General features: G+C 39.0%; 1 protein-coding gene across 1 annotated transcript in view; it reads left to right on the top strand.

Annotated features, from left to right (window-relative positions):
- Positions 1–1,854: 1,854 nt before the first annotated feature.
- The window catches only part of LOC121557771 (TSC22 domain family protein 1), a 46,666-nt gene continuing 31,836 nt past the window's right edge, over positions 1,855–16,684 (top strand). Inside the window, exons 1-2 of the mRNA XM_045214495.1 lie at positions 1,855–2,280; positions 2,464–2,767. The gene's annotated coding sequence lies outside the window, so the exon portion shown is untranslated. The remainder of the gene's footprint in view (positions 2,281–2,463; positions 2,768–16,684) is intronic.

The following is a 16,684-nucleotide window of genomic DNA, read 5'->3' as shown; positions in this document are numbered from 1 at the left end:
CAGGGATGTGGCCTCAGCTGCCATCTTGTAACCTCATCTCATCCACTGTCAGGGATGTGGCCTCAGCTGCCATCTTGTAACCTCATCACATCCACTGTCAGGGATGTGGCCTCAGCTGCCATCTTGTAACCTCATCACATCCACTGTCAGGGATGTGGCCTCAGCTGCTAGAGGCACCATCTCAGACCCCTTTTCTCCATTCCCTGGTCAGAAGACTCCCCCAGCTGTACCATCTCAGACCCCTTTTCTCCATTCCCTGGTCAGAAGACTCCCCCAGCTGTACCATCTCAGACCCCTTTTCTCCATTCCCTGGTCAGAAGACTCCCCCAGCTGTACCATCTCAGACCCCTTTTCTCCATTCCCTGGTCTAAAGACTCCCCCAGCTGTACCATCTCAGACCCCTTTTCCCCATTCCCTGGTCAGAAGACTCCCCCAGCTGTACCATCTCAGACCCCTTTTCCCCATTCCCTGGTCAAAAGACTCCCCCAGCTTGCTTCTTTGGCGTTGTCTCGATTGTCTTGCCATTTCTAGGACAAAAATAGAGAATGCAATAAAATATGAGAATTCCATTATGAATTGGATTGACAAGCAATAAAGCACAAGAGCCTTTGATATGGTCTATCATGAATAACACACGGCTATGGGGTATTCTTAGGGTTAGGGTTAGGGTTAGGGGTAGGGGTAGGGTTAGTGGTATGGTTAGGGTTAGGGTTAGGGTTAGGGTTAGGGTTAGGGGTATGGTTAGGGTTAGGGTTAGGGTTAGGGTTAGGGGTAGGGTTAGGGGTATGGTTAGGGTTAGGGTTAGGGTTAGGGGTATTCTTAGCCACAACGTGAAAAAGAAAACCTTTTTTATCTGCAGTTTCTCTGCTTGATGTTGTAGCTATATGAGCCAGGTTACAATTCCCAACAAGTGGGTTAAACCTATTGGCGCTATGTATAGGCTGTTTGCCTTTCACGTCTGTGACCCGGATTCACTGCCCTACCCATGGTTCGCTACATTGGTGTCAGAAGTGGGCCCCGTGTAGCTCAGTTGGTAGAGCATGGCGCTTGCAACGCCAGGGTTGTGGGTTCATTTCCCACGGGGGGCCAGTATAATAAAATGTATGCACTCACTAACTGTATGTCGCTAAATGACTAAAATGTAAATGTAAAGTGGGATGGTGGCTGTGAGGCCATCTGAACGCACAGCCAAAAGTGTGAGGGGGCTGAGTAGGATGTGCATTATAGGGATCCTTACAGAAAAACATGATTTCACATGTGGAGAATCACACAACTTGGCCAACACCCCAACCGTTACACCAAGAGGTCCGAACCTCTTGACGAGGTCGCTAGGTGTTGGGTTAAAGTCGCTACATTACCCCCCCCCCCCTCGTATGGGAGAGCGTGTCCCAACGCCCTTCTACACCAAGTCCCCCACGTGTACATGCCTCTTCGATGGCCTCACAGGCCCCATCCCACTTCTGACACCAATTTAGCGAATGGCGAGGCAGGGAAGCAAACCCGTGAAAGGGAAACACCCTATGCATTGCGCCAATAGGGTTAACCCACTTGGTGGAAATTGTAATTGACACAATATCATGAATAAATCACTAGTTAAACTAAAAGACGATTGATTGATGACACTTTATTTGAAGCCAACAACAGGTATATGTATGAAGGAATGCACCAATACAATAATAATACTGCTACTCCTGTTACTAGGAAGATACATTTCGACACATTGACCTTCATTAAAAAACTCCTTACTTGGTGGGCGAAACAACGAAAAAAGGCCACCTGCTGGAGGGCGACAGTAGTACTTTGATCTGGCCAGCAGGGATCGCCAGGGAGCCATAAACACCAGGCTCCAAGGAGGCGGAACTTCCGGGTTTATGCAAGTTGTCAACAGTTTGCTAAAGATAAATAAACATGTAGCAAGATATTGTGAGAGCAGAACGCTACCCCTCTTTTTCCTGCAGAGAGAGAGACGGGGAGGGAGAGTGAAGACCGAAAGACTGACAGAGGCCGCCGCGGAAAGCAGAAGTAGCTAGTTAGTTAACTAGCTAGGTAGCTAGCTAGAATGTTTAGCTACTGTAGCTAGCTAGTGTTGTGAGAAGTGTCAGTCCCAGGCCAGCTAACAACGGGCTGATGTGTGTGATAACTCCAGCCTGCTCTCCCTCTACTGATGCCTGTCTCTGTCTTGGCTGGGGCTCCATGGAAGAGCTGCTAGTACAGGGCGGAACAGGAACGTGACTGCAGCCGACTCTCCTCACCCCTGCCAAGCCCTCTGCCCTGAGCCAGGTACGGTCGCTGCTCATCTCTCCGGTCCAACGGGATATTGTAACTGTGGGGTGAGCCTGGGAACGGGAGCTACGGCCGACAGAGCAAGCGGCGATGGGGCGAGGAGTACTTTTCCAACTCTTTCTACAACTTTTATAAGTCTGATTTATAAAGTTGACATTTATTTTTCCCTACATCCAATAGTGTCTGTTCGGCTGTAACTCAGAGGCTACCATCTCTAGATGTTCCACAGACACGGTTGGAACCCTGCATACTGCTAGAGGTTCCAGAACCCTGCTAGAGGTTCCAGAACCCTGCATACTGCTGCTGCTAGAGGTTCCAGAACCCTACTAGAGGTTCCAGAACCCTGCATACTGCTGCTGCTAGAGGTTCCAGAACCCTACTAGAGGTTCCAGAACCCTGCATACTGCTGCTGCTCGAGGTTCCAGAACCCTGCATACTGCTGCTGCTCGAGGTTCCAGAACCCTGTTAGAGTTTCCAGAACAAGGTACGTCATCTTTCGCCTGAAACAAACTTCATCGAGAAGAAAAAATACTTCTAAGAAAGTTGTGCATCTGAAGAGCTCTGAGAAGGGATTGAAATTAACGGAACGTGTTGATGGGTCCGGCTCGTGCTGCATAGAGGCTTCGTTGTGCGTTATGACTGATGACGTCACTGAGCGGAATTATTTTCAAGCACGTAGCTGAGTGATTGTTGAACCGATAAGTGTCAAACCCTAACCCTTTAGGGTTAGCAGTAGGTTAGTACAACACTACACTGGTCTAACAGGAATACTCAGGGTTATATCTGTCCTATGAAGACCTTAACAACTGTTCGTATGATACACAGACAGTACATTTTAGTCATTTAGCATCATACTGGCCCCCGTGGGAAACGAACCCACAACCCTGGCGTTGCAAGCGCCATGCTCTACCAACTGAGCTACAGGGGACTACAGTAACAACTGTTCTAGTTATAATACAGACTGTAGAGTTACCAACTGTTCTAGTTATAATACAGACTGTAGAGTTACCAACTGTTCTAGTTATAATACAGACTGTAGAGTTACCAACTGTTCTAGTTATAATACACAGACTGTAGAGTTACCAACTGTTCTAGTTATAATACACAGACTGTAGAGTTAACAACTGTTCTAGTTATAATACAGACTGTAGAGTTACCAACTGTTCTAGTTATAATACAGACTGTAGAGTTACCAACTGTTCTAGTTATAATACACAGACTGTAGAGTTACCAACTGTTCTAGTTATAATACACAGACTGTAGAGTTACCAACTGTTCTAGTTATAATACACAGACTGTAGAGTTACCAACTGTTCTAGTTATAATACACAGACTGTAGAGTTAACAACTGTTCTAGTTATAATACACAGACTGTAGAGTTACCAACTGTTCTAGTTATAATACAGACTGTAGAGTTAAGAACTGTTCTAGTTATAATACACAGACTGTAGAGTTAACAACTGTTCTAGTTATAATACACAGACTGTAGAGTTACCAACTGTTCTAGTTATAATACACAGACTGTAGAGTTACCAACTGTTCTAGTTATAATACACAGACTGTAGAGTTAACAACTGTTCTAGTTATAATACAGACTGTAGAGTTACCAACTGTTCTAGTTATAATACAGACTGTAGAGTTACCAACTGTTCTAGTTATAATACAGACTGTAGAGTTACCAACTGTTCTAGTTATAATACAGACTGTAGAGTTAACAACTGTTCTAGTTATAATACAGACTGTAGAGTTACCAACTGTTCTAGTTATAATACAGACTGTAGAGTTACCAACTGTTCTAGTTATAATACAGACTGTAGAGTTACCAACTGTTCTAGTTATAATACACAGACTGTAGAGTTAACAACTGTTCTAGTTATAATACAGACTGTAGAGTTACCAACTGTTCTAGTTATAATACACAGACTGTAGAGTTACCAACTGTTCTAGTTATAATACAGACTGTAGAGTTACCAACTGTTCTAGTTATAATACAGACTGTAGAGTTACCAACTGTTCTAGTTATAATACACAGACTGTAGAGTTAACAACTGTTCTAGTTATAATACAGACTGTAGAGTTACCAACTGTTCTAGTTATAATACAGACTGTAGAGTTACCAACTGTTCTAGTTATAATACAGACTGTAGAGTTAACAACTGTTCTAGTTATAATACAGACTGTAGAGTTACCAACTGTTCTAGTTATAATACAGACTGTAGAGTTACCAACTGTTCTAGTTATAATACACAGACTGTAGAGTTAACAACTGTTCTAGTTATAATACACAGACTGTAGAGTTAACAACTGTTCTAGTTATAATACAGACTGTAGAGTTACCAACTGTTCTAGTTATAATACACAGACTGTAGAGTTACCAACTGTTCTAGTTATAATACACAGACTGTAGAGTTAACAACTGTTCTAGTTATAATACACAGACTGTAGAGTTACCAACTGTTCTAGTTATAATACACAGACTGTAGAGTTACCAACTGTTCTAGTTATAATACACAGACTGTAGAGTTACCAACTGTTCTAGTTATAATACAGACTGTAGAGTTAACAACTGTTCTAGTTATAATACAGACTGTAGAGTTACCAACTGTTCTAGTTATAATACACAGACTGTAGAGTTAACAACTGTTCTAGTTATAATACACAGACTGTAGAGTTACCAACTGTTCTAGTTATAATACACAGACTGTAGAGTTACCAACTGTTCTAGTTATAATACACAGACTGTAGAGTTAACAACTGTTCTAGTTATAATACACAGACTGTAGAGTTACCAACTGTTCTAGTTATAATACACAGACTGTAGAGTTAACAACTGTTCTAGTTATAATACACAGACTGTAGAGTTACCAACTGTTCTAGTTATAATACAGACTGTAGAGTTAACAACTGTTCTAGTTATAATACAGACTGTAGAGTTAACAACTGTTCTAGTTATAATACACAGACTGTAGAGTTACCAACTGTTCTAGTTATAATACAGACTGTAGAGTTAACAACTGTTCTAGTTATAATACAGACTGTAGAGTTACCAACTGTTCTAGTTATAATACACAGACTGTAGAGTTACCAACTGTTCTAGTTATAATACAGACTGTAGAGTTACCAACTGTTCTAGTTATAATACAGACTGTAGAGTTACCAACTGTTCTAGTTATAATACACAGACTGTAGAGTTAACAACTGTTCTAGTTATAATACACAGACTGTAGAGTTACCAACTGTTCTAGTTATAATACAGACTGTAGAGTTACCAACTGTTCTAGTTATAATACAGACTGTAGAGTTACCAACTGTTCTAGTTATAATACACAGACTGTAGAGTTACCAACTGTTCTAGTTATAATACAGACTGTAGAGTTAACAACTGTTCTAGTTATAATACAGACTGTAGAGTTACCAACTGTTCTAGTTATAATACACAGACTGTAGAGTTACCAACTGTTTTAGTTATAATACAGACTGTAGAGTTAACAACTGTTCTAGTTATAATACAGACTGTAGAGTTACCAACTGTTCTAGTTATAATACAGACTGTAGAGTTACCAACTGTTCTAGTTATAATACAGACTGTAGAGTTACCAACTGTTCTAGTTATAATACAGACTGTAGAGTTACCAACTGTTCTAGTTATAATACACAGACTGTAGAGTTACCAACTGTTCTAGTTATAATACAGACTGTAGAGTTACCAACTGTTCTAGTTATAATACAGACTGTAGAGTTAACAACTGTTCTAGTTATAATACACAGACTGTAGAGTTAACAACTGTTCTAGTTATAATACACAGACTGTAGAGTTACCAACTGTTCTAGTTATAATACACAGACTGTAGAGTTACCAACTGTTCTAGTTATAATACACAGACTGTAGAGTTACCAACTGTTCTAGTTATAATACAGACTGTAGAGTTAACAACTGTTCTAGTTATAATACAGACTGTAGAGTTACCAACTGTTCTAGTTATAATACACAGACTGTAGAGTTAACAACTGTTCTAGTTATAATACACAGACTGTAGAGTTACCAACTGTTCTAGTTATAATACACAGACTGTAGAGTTACCAACTGTTCTAGTTATAATACACAGACTGTAGAGTTAACAACTGTTCTAGTTATAATACACAGACTGTAGAGTTACCAACTGTTCTAGTTATAATACACAGACTGTAGAGTTAACAACTGTTCTAGTTATAATACACAGACTGTAGAGTTACCAACTGTTCTAGTTATAATACAGACTGTAGAGTTAACAACTGTTCTAGTTATAATACAGACTGTAGAGTTAACAACTGTTCTAGTTATAATACACAGACTGTAGAGTTACCAACTGTTCTAGTTATAATACAGACTGTAGAGTTAACAACTGTTCTAGTTATAATACAGACTGTAGAGTTACCAACTGTTCTAGTTATAATACACAGACTGTAGAGTTACCAACTGTTCTAGTTATAATACAGACTGTAGAGTTACCAACTGTTCTAGTTATAATACAGACTGTAGAGTTACCAATAATACACAGACTGTAGAGTTAACAACTGTTCTAGTTATAATACACAGACTGTAGAGTTACCAACTGTTCTAGTTATAATACAGACTGTAGAGTTACCAACTGTTCTAGTTATAATACAGACTGTAGAGTTACCAACTGTTCTAGTTATAATACAGACTGTAGAGTTACCAACTGTTCTAGTTATAATACACGACTGTAGAGTTACCAACTGTTCTAGTTATAATACAGACTGTAGAGTTAACAACTGTTCTAGTTATAATAATATAATGTTGTATCAATACCCATGATTAGTATTAATTATATATTATAAATACAATTTCCCCCCGTTTTCGTCCACTCCAAGACAACTTCAAACTTGGCCCATTTTTTTCCTTCATATTCTTTTAGCGTTCCATTTGCAATCATCTTTTAAAATTTGACCGTTTGAGCCATTCTGCAAATGAGGGTGACTGCTCCTCTTCCCAATGCCTTAGTTAGGGTTAGGGTTATTTAAATTATTTTCCAATATTCTTCCAACTTAGGACACTTGACCAACATATGAACAAGCCCAGCATCATCTGATTTACATCTCCAACATTTGCTATTTAGAGGGAGTCCAGTAAGTTCTATTAAATTATATTCTACTGAACCATTTGTTTTTTTAAACTCTGCACTTTTAAAAACAGTTTCTCCACACCTTTTCCATTCAATTTCTTGTATAATAATCTTAAAATCTTTACCCCATTTCTCTCTTAAGGGGAAGGTGTCCTCCCCCTTGTTATCTAGTGTAAGAATGTATACACCCTAGATGCCAGGTGGTTGTTGGAATGGACATCCTTTATGAAACTTTCCAATTTGTTAAAATCATGTTTAAATGTAATTGTTCTATCTGCAGACTGGACTGCCTGTACAATCTGAATTATTCTAAAATGGTTGGTAAAGCCAGTCTTATCCCTTCAGTTCATTCAGACCCACAATTTTACCATCTTTATACAAATCAGACATGATCTGTCACATGATCTCAGTATATATACACACCTGTTCTGAAAGGCCCCAGAGTCCGCAACACCACTAAGCAAGGGCCACCACCAAGCAAGCGGCACCATGAAGACCAAGGAGCTCTCCAAACAGGTCAGGGACAAAGTTGTGGAGAAGTACAGATCAGGGTTGGGTTATAAAAAAATATCCGAAACTTTGAACATCCCACGGAGCACCATTTAAATCCATTATAAAAAATGGAAAGAATATGGCACCACAACAAACCTGCCAAGAGAGGGCCGCACACCAAAACTCACAGACCAGGCAAGGATGGCATTAATCAGAGAGCCAACAAAGAGACCAAAGATAACCCTGAAGGAGCTGCAAAGCTCCACAGCGGAGATTGGAGTATCTGTCCATAGGACCACTTTAAGCTGTACACTCCACAGAGCTGGATTTTATGGAAGAGTGGCCAGAAAAAAGCCATTGCTTAAAGAAAAAAATAAGCAAACACGTTTGGTGTTCGCCAAAAGGCATGTGGGAGACTCCCCAAACATATGGAAGAAGGTACTCTGGTCAGATGAGACTATAATTGAGCTTTTTGGCCATCAAGGAAAATGTCTGGCGCAAGTGCATGGTGGTGGCAGCATCATGCTGTGGGGATGTTTTTCATCGGCAGGGACTGGGAAACTGGTCAGAATTGAAGGAATGATGGATGGCACTAAATACAGGGAAATTCTTGAGGGAAACCTGTTTCAGTCTTCCAGAGATTTGAGAGCGATACGCCATCCCATCTGGTTTGGGCTTAGTGGGACTATAATTTGTTTTTCGACAGGACAATGACCCAACACACCTCCAGGCTGTGTAAGGGCTATTTTACCAAGAAGGAGAGTGATGGAGTGCTGCATCAGATGACCTGGCCTCCACAATCACCCAACCTCAAACAAATTGAGATGGTTTGGGATGAGTCGGACCGCAGAGTGAAGGAAAAGCAGCCAACAAGTGCTCAGCATATGTGGGAACTCCTTCAAGACCTTTGGAAAAGCATTCCAGGTGAAGATGGTTGAGAGAATGCCAAGAGTGTGCAAAGCTGTAATCAAGGCAAAGGGTGGCTATTTGAAGAATCTCAAATATAAAATATATTTTGATTTTTGTTTCACTTTTTTGGTTACTACATGATTTCATATGTGTTATTTCATAGTGTTGATGTCTTCACTATTATTTTACAATGTAGAAAATACTAAAAATAAGGAAAAACCCTTGAATGAGTAGGTGTGTCCAAACTTTTGACCGGTAGTGTATATCATGACATCCTTATGAACTGTAACTCAGTATATATTTATAATTCTTAAAGAATCAATGTACCCATCTTATAAACAAAGGACCAAACCCAAATATTTCCATTGTATAGAATAAATATTTCCACTCTACTTGATCAAATGCACCATATTATAACATGTCCTTGCATTAACGATTTGAAATTAAACCGACCTGGTCAGTAAATGGATGAATAACTTTTCTGTTTGCTAATTATTTAGAAACGATCTTAAAATCAACATTCAGTGAAGCGATTGGTCAGTTACAGCACTGAGACAGCCTTCCCTGTGTCAGCAGTAGTTCCATTCCCAATACCGTGATTTAAAAAAATATTATACAGTTTAAGCAGTATTGTTGAAAGTATAGTTACAAACTGCTTATACAATTCTGAGGTATAACCATCACTTCTCAGTGCCTTTCATTTTGGTAGCTCTAGAATGGCATCATGGATTTCCTGTATTGGGACTTAAGCTCATCGTGCAACTTTGATAACTTAACTTTGATAACTTAACTTCAGTACCAGAAGTCTTTGATTTATACAAATGTTGGTAGAAATTAAATAATTATTTGTTGATTTCAACTGGTTCAGTTAATACAGTACCAGAATAATTATTTATGGAAGGGATATAATTTATAATACAGTACCAGAATAATTCTTTATGGAAGGGATATAGTTTATAATACAGTACCAGAATAATTATTTATGGAAGGGATATAGTTTATAATACAGTACCAGAATAATTATTTATGGAAGGGATATAGTTTATAATACAGTACCCCCCCCCCCCCCCCCAAAAAAAATTGTAAAGTGGTTATCCCACTGGCTATAGGGTGAATGCACCAATTTGTGAGTCGCTCTGGATAAGAGCGTCTGCTAAATGACGTAAATGTGCCCTTGAGCAAGGCACTTAACCCTAATTGCTCCTGTAAGTCGCTCTGGATAAGAGCGTCTGCTAAATGACTAAAATGTAAAATGTAAATTATTTATGGAAGGGATATAGTTTATAATACAGTACCAGAATAATTCTTTATGGAAGGGATATAGTTTGACAGTGGGATATAGTTAAATTAATTCAGTTAAATTAATTAATTAGTTCATTAAAATGCAAATACATTTCTAACATTTTTGACACGTGTTTTTCTGGATTTTTTGTTGTTATTCTGTCTCTCACTCTTCAACTAAACCTACCATTAAAATTATAGACTGATCATTTCTTTGTCAGTGGGAAAACGTACAAAATCAGCAGGGGATCAAATACTTTTTTCCCTCACTGTAGTTAGTAAATAAATAGAAAGTAGCCTAGCCATTATTACAGAGTGAAAACAGGCCCAATGACCATGATTTATGACCCCCCCAAAAATATATACAGTGGGGGAAAAAAGTATTTAGTCAGCCACCAATTGTGCAAGTTCTCCCACTTAAAAAGATGAGAGAGGCCTGTAATTTTCATCATAGGTACATGTCAACTATGACAGACAAAATGAGAAGAAAAAAATTCCAGAAAATCACATTGTAGGATTTTTAATGAATGTATTTGCAAATTATATGGTAGAAAATAAGTATTTGGTCAATAACAAAAGTTTCTCAATACTTTATTATATACCCTTTGTTGGCAATGTAAGTAAGTCTTCACAAGGTTTTCACACACTGTTGCTGGTATTTTGGCCCATTCCTCCATGCAGATCTCCTCTAGAGCAGTGATGTTTTGGGGCAGTCGCTGGGCAACACGGACTTTCAACTCCCTCCAAAGATTTTCTATGGGGTTGAGATCTGGAGACTGGCTAGGTGGTCTTGTATGTCTTCCATTATCAGTGGTCTTGTATGTCTTCCATTTCCTAATAATTGCTCCCACAGTTGATTTCTTCAAACCAAGCTGCTTATTTGGTCACCTACAAACAAGCAAGAATTCTGGCTCTCACAGACCTGTAACTTCTTCTTTAAGAGGCTCCTCTGTCCTCCACTCGTTACCTGTATTAATGGCACCTGTTTGAACTTGTTATCAGTATAAAAGACACCTGTCCACAACCTCAAACAGTCACACTCCAAACTCCACTATGGCCAAGACCAAAGAGCTGTCAAAGGACACCAGAAACAAAATTGTAGACCTGCACCAGGCTGGGAAGACTGAATCTGCAATAGGTAAGCAGCTTGGTTTGAAGAAATCAACTGTGGGAGCAATTATTAGGAAATGGAAGACATACAAGACCACTGATAATCTCCCTCGATCTGGGGCTCCACGCAAGATCTCACCCCGTGGGGTCAAAATGATCACAAGAACGGTGAGCAAAAATCCCAGAACCACACGGGGGGACCTAGTGAATGACCTGCAGAGAGCTGGAACCAAAGTAACAAAGCCTACCATCAGTAAAACACTACGCCGCCAGGGACTCAAATCCTGCAGTGCCAGACGTGTCCCCCTGCTTAAGCCAGTACATGTCCAGGCCCGTCTGAAGTTTGCTAGAGTGCATTTGGATGATCCAGAAGAGGATTGGGAGAATGTCATATGGTCAGATGAAACCAAAATATAACTTTTTGGTAAAAACTCAACTCGTCGTGTTTGGAGGACAAAGAATGCTGAGATGCATCCAAAGAACATCAAACCTACTGTGAAGCATGGGGGTGGAAAAATCATGCTTGTTTTCTGCAAAGGGACCAGGACGACTGATCCATGTAAAGGAAAGAATGAATGGGGCCATGTATCGTGAGATTTTGAGTGAAAACCTCCTTCCATCAGCAAGGGCATTGAAGATGAAACGTGGCTGGGTCTTTCAGCATGACAATGATCCCAAACACACCACCCGGGCAACGAAGGAGTGGCTTCGTAAGAAGCATTTCAAGGTCCTGGAGTGGCCTAGCCAGTCTCCAGATCTCAACCCCATAGAAAATCTTTGGAGGGAGTTGAAAGTCTGTGTTGCCCAGCGACAGCCCCAAAACATCACTACTCTAGAGGAGATCTGCATGGAGGAATGGGCCAAAATAACAGCAACAGTGTGTGAAAACCTTGTGAAGACTTACAGAAAACGTTTGACCTGTGTCATTGCCAACAAAGGGTATATAACAAAGTATTGAGAAACTTTTGTTATTGACCAAATACTTATTTTCCACTATAATTGCATTAAAAATCCTACAATGTGATTTTCTGGAGAGAAAAAAATCTCATTTTGTCTGTCATAGTTGACGTGTCCCTATGATGAAAATTACAGGCCTCTCTCATCTTTTTAAGTGGGAGAACTTGCACAATTGGTGGCTGACTAAATACTTTTTTTCCCCACTGTAAGTGGTGAGGGACTCCTGAGTCTTCTCAAGCTCAGTAACCTGAGCGCCCATGTCAGTTGCTGACATTTCCAAGTCTGTAACCCGTACTCCATGGGCTTTCACAACAAGTTCTGCAAAAGGTTCATTGAATTTACTTATTTAGTGCCGCTGCGACTGCTCTCAACCATCTTCACCTGGAATGCTTTTCCAAAAGTCTTGAAGGAGTTCCCACATATGCTGAGCACTTGTTGGCTGCTTTTCCTTCACTCTGCGGTCCGACTCATCCCAAACCATCTCAATTTGTTTGAGGTTGGGTGATTGTGGAGGCCAGGTCATCTGATGCAGCACTCCATCACTCTCCTTCTTGGTAAAATAGCCCTTACACAGCCTGGAGGTGTGTTGGGTCATTGTCCTGTCGAAAAACAAATTATAGTCCCACTAAGCCCAAACCAGATGGGATGGCGTATCGCTCTCAAATCTCTGGAAGACTGAAACAGGTTTCCCTCAAGAATTTCCCTGTATTTAGTGCCATCCATCATTCCTTCAATTCTGACCAGTTTCCCAGTCCCTGCCGATGAAAAACATCCCCACAGCATGATGCTGCCACCACCATGCACTTGCGCCAGACATTTTCCTTGATGGCCAAAAAGCTCAATTATAGTCTCATCTGACCAGAGTACCTTCTTCCATATGTTTGGGGAGTCTCCCACATGCCTTTTGGCGAACACCAAACGTGTTTGCTTATTTTTTTCTTTAAGCAATGGCTTTTTTCTGGCCACTCTTCCATAAAATCCAGCTCTGTGGAGTGTACAGCTTAAAGTGGTCCTATGGACAGATACTCCAATCTCCGCTGTGAGCTTTGCAGCTCCTTCCAGGGTTATCTTTGGTCTCTTTGTTGGCTCTCTGATTAATGCCATCCTTGCCTGGTCTGTGAGTTTTGGTGTGCGGCCCTCTCTTGGCAGGTTTGTTGTGGTGCCATATTCTTTCCATTTTTTTATAATGGATTTAATGGTGCTCCGTGGGATGTTCAAAGTTTCGGATATTTTTTTATAACCCAACCCTGATCTGTACTTCTCCACAACTTTGTCCCTGACCTGTTTGGAGAGCTCCTTGGTCTTCATGGTGCCGCTTGCTTGGTGGTGGCCCTTGCTTAGTGGTGTTGCGGACTCTGGGGCCTTTCAGAACAGGTGTGTATATATACTGAGATCATGTGACAGATCATGTCTGATTTGTATAAAGATGGTAAAATTATGGGTCTGAATGAACTGAAGGATAAGACTGGCTTTACCAACCATTTTAGAATAATTCAGATTGTACAGGCAGTCCAGTCTGCAGATAGAACAATTACATTTAAACATGATTTTAACAAATTGGAAAGTTTCATAAAGGATGTCCATTCCAACAACCACCTGGCATCTAGGGTGTATACATTCTTACACTAGATAACAAGGGGAGGACACCTTCCCTTAAGAGAGAAATGGGGTAAAGATTTTAAGATTATTATACAAGAAATTGAATGGAAAAAGGTGTGGAGAAACTGTTTTTAAAAGTGCAGAGTTTAAAAAACAAATGGTTCAGTAGAATATAATTTAATAGAACTTACTGGACTCCCTCTAAATAGCAAATGTTGGAGATGTAAATCAGATGATGCTGGGCTTGTTCATATGTTGGTCAAGTGTCCTAAGTTGGAAGAATATTGGAAAATAATTTAAATAACCCTAACCCTAACTAAGGCATTGGGAAGAGGAGCAGTCACCCTCATTTGCAGAATGGCTCAAACGGTCAAATTTTAAAAGATGATTGCAAATGGAACGCTAAAAGAATATGAAGGAAAAAAATGGGCCAAGTTTGAAGTTGTCTTGGAGTGGACGAAAACGGGGGAAAATTGTATTTATAATATATAATTAATACTAATCATGGGTATTGATACAACATTATATTATTATAACTAGAACAGTTGTTAACTCTACAGTCTGTATTATAACTAGAACAGTTGGTAACTCTACAGTCTGTGTATTATAACTAGAACAGTTGGTAACTCTACAGTCTGTATTATAACTAGAACAGTTGTTAACTCTACAGTCTGTATTATAACTAGAACAGTTGTTAACTCTACAGTCTGTGTATTATAACTAGAACAGTTGGTAACTCTACAGTCTGTGTATTATAACTAGAACAGTTGGTAACTCTACAGTCTGTGTATTATAACTAGAACAGTTGGTAACTCTACAGTCTGTATTATAACTAGAACAGTTGGTAACTCTACAGTCTGTATTATAACTAGAACAGTTGGTAACTCTACAGTCTGTGTATTATAACTAGAACAGTTGGTAACTCTACAGTCTGTATTATAACTAGAACAGTTGTTAACTCTACAGTCTGTATTATAACTAGAACAGTTGGTAACTCTACAGTCTGTGCATTATAACTAGAACAGTTGGTAACTCTACAGTCTGTGTATTATAACTAGAACAGTTGGTAACTCTACAGTCTGTATTATAACTAGAACAGTTGGTAACTCTACAGTCTGTATTATAACTAGAACAGTTGTTAACTCTACAGTCTGTGTATTATAACTAGAACAGTTGTTAACTCTACAGTCTGTGTATTATAACTAGAACAGTTGGTAACTCTACAGTCTGTATTATAACTAGAACAGTTGGTAACTCTACAGTCTGTATTATAACTAGAACAGTTGGTAACTCTACAGTCTGTATTATAACTAGAACAGTTGGTAACTCTACAGTCTGTATTATAACTAGAACAGTTGGTATCTCTACAGTCTGTATTATAACTAGAACAGTTGGTAACTCTACAGTCTGTATTATAACTAGAACAGTTGTTAACTCTACAGTCTGTGTATTATAACTAGAACAGTTGTTAACTCTACAGTCTGTGTATTATAACTAGAACAGTTGGTAACTCTACAGTCTGTATTATAACTAGAACAGTTGTTAACTCTACAGTCTGTGTATTATAACTAGAACAGTTGGTAACTCTACAGTCTGTGTATTATAACTAGAACAGTTGGTAACTCTACAGTCTGTGTATTATAACTAGAACAGTTGGTAACTCTACAGTCTGTATTATAACTAGAACAGTTGGTAACTCTACAGTCTGTGTATTATAACTAGAACAGTTGTTAACTCTACAGTCTGTGTATTATAACTAGAACAGTTGGTAACTCTACAGTCTGTATTATAACAAGAACAGTTGGTAACTCTACAGTCTGTATTATAACTAGAACAGTTGTTAACTCTACAGTCTGTATTATAACTAGAACAGTTGGTAACTCTACAGTCTGTATTATAACTAGAACAGTTGGTAACTCTACAGTCTGTATTATAACTAGAACAGTTGGTAACTCTACAGTCTGTGTATTATAACTAGAACAGTTGTTAACTCTACAGTCTGTATTATAACTAGAACAGTTGGTAACTCTACAGTCTGTGTATTATAACTAGAACAGTTGGTAACTCTACAGTCTGTGTATTATAACTAGAACAGTTGTTAACTCTACAGTCTGTGTATTATAACTAGAACAGTTGGTAACTCTACAGTCTGTATTATAACTAGAACAGTTGGTAACTCTACAGTCTGTATTATAACTAGAACAGTTGGTAACTCTACAGTCTGTGTATTATAACTAGAACAGTTGGTAACTCTACAGTCTGTGTATTATAACTAGAACAGTTGTTAACTCTACAGTCTGTATTATAACTAGAACAGTTGTTAACTCTACAGTCTGTGTATTATAACTAGAACAGTTGTTAACTCTACAGTCTGTATTATAACTAGAACAGTTGGTAACTCTACAGTCTGTATTATAACTAGAACAGTTGTTAACTCTACAGTCTGTATTATAACTAGAACAGTTGGTAACTCTACAGTCTGTATTATAACTAGAACAGTTGGTAACTCTACAGTCTGTGTATTATAACTAGAACAGTTGGTAACTCTACAGTCTGTGTATTATAACTAGAACAGTTGGTAACTCTACAGTCTGTATTATAACTAGAACAGTTGGTAACTCTACAGTCTGTGTATTATAACTAGAACAGTTGTTAACTCTACAGTCTGTGTATTATAACTAGAACAGTTGTTAACTCTACAGTCTGTATTATAACTAGAACAGTTGGTAACTCTACAGTCTGTATTATAACTAGAACAGTTGGTAACTCTACAGTCTGTATTATAACTAGAACAGTTGTTAACTCTACAGTCTGTATTATAACTAGAACAGTTGTTAACTCTACAGTCTGTGTATTATAACTAGAACAGTTGGTAACTCTACAGTCTGTGTATTATAACTAGAACAGTTGGTAACTCTACAGTCTGTGTA

The sequence above is a fragment of the Coregonus clupeaformis genome, unplaced genomic scaffold (genome assembly GCF_020615455.1).
Source record: "Coregonus clupeaformis isolate EN_2021a unplaced genomic scaffold, ASM2061545v1 scaf0269, whole genome shotgun sequence".
In the NCBI taxonomy this organism is placed as follows: domain Eukaryota; kingdom Metazoa; phylum Chordata; class Actinopteri; order Salmoniformes; family Salmonidae; genus Coregonus; species Coregonus clupeaformis.
Note: the sequence above shows the minus strand (reverse complement) of the source record. Positions and strands in the feature narration are given on the sequence as shown.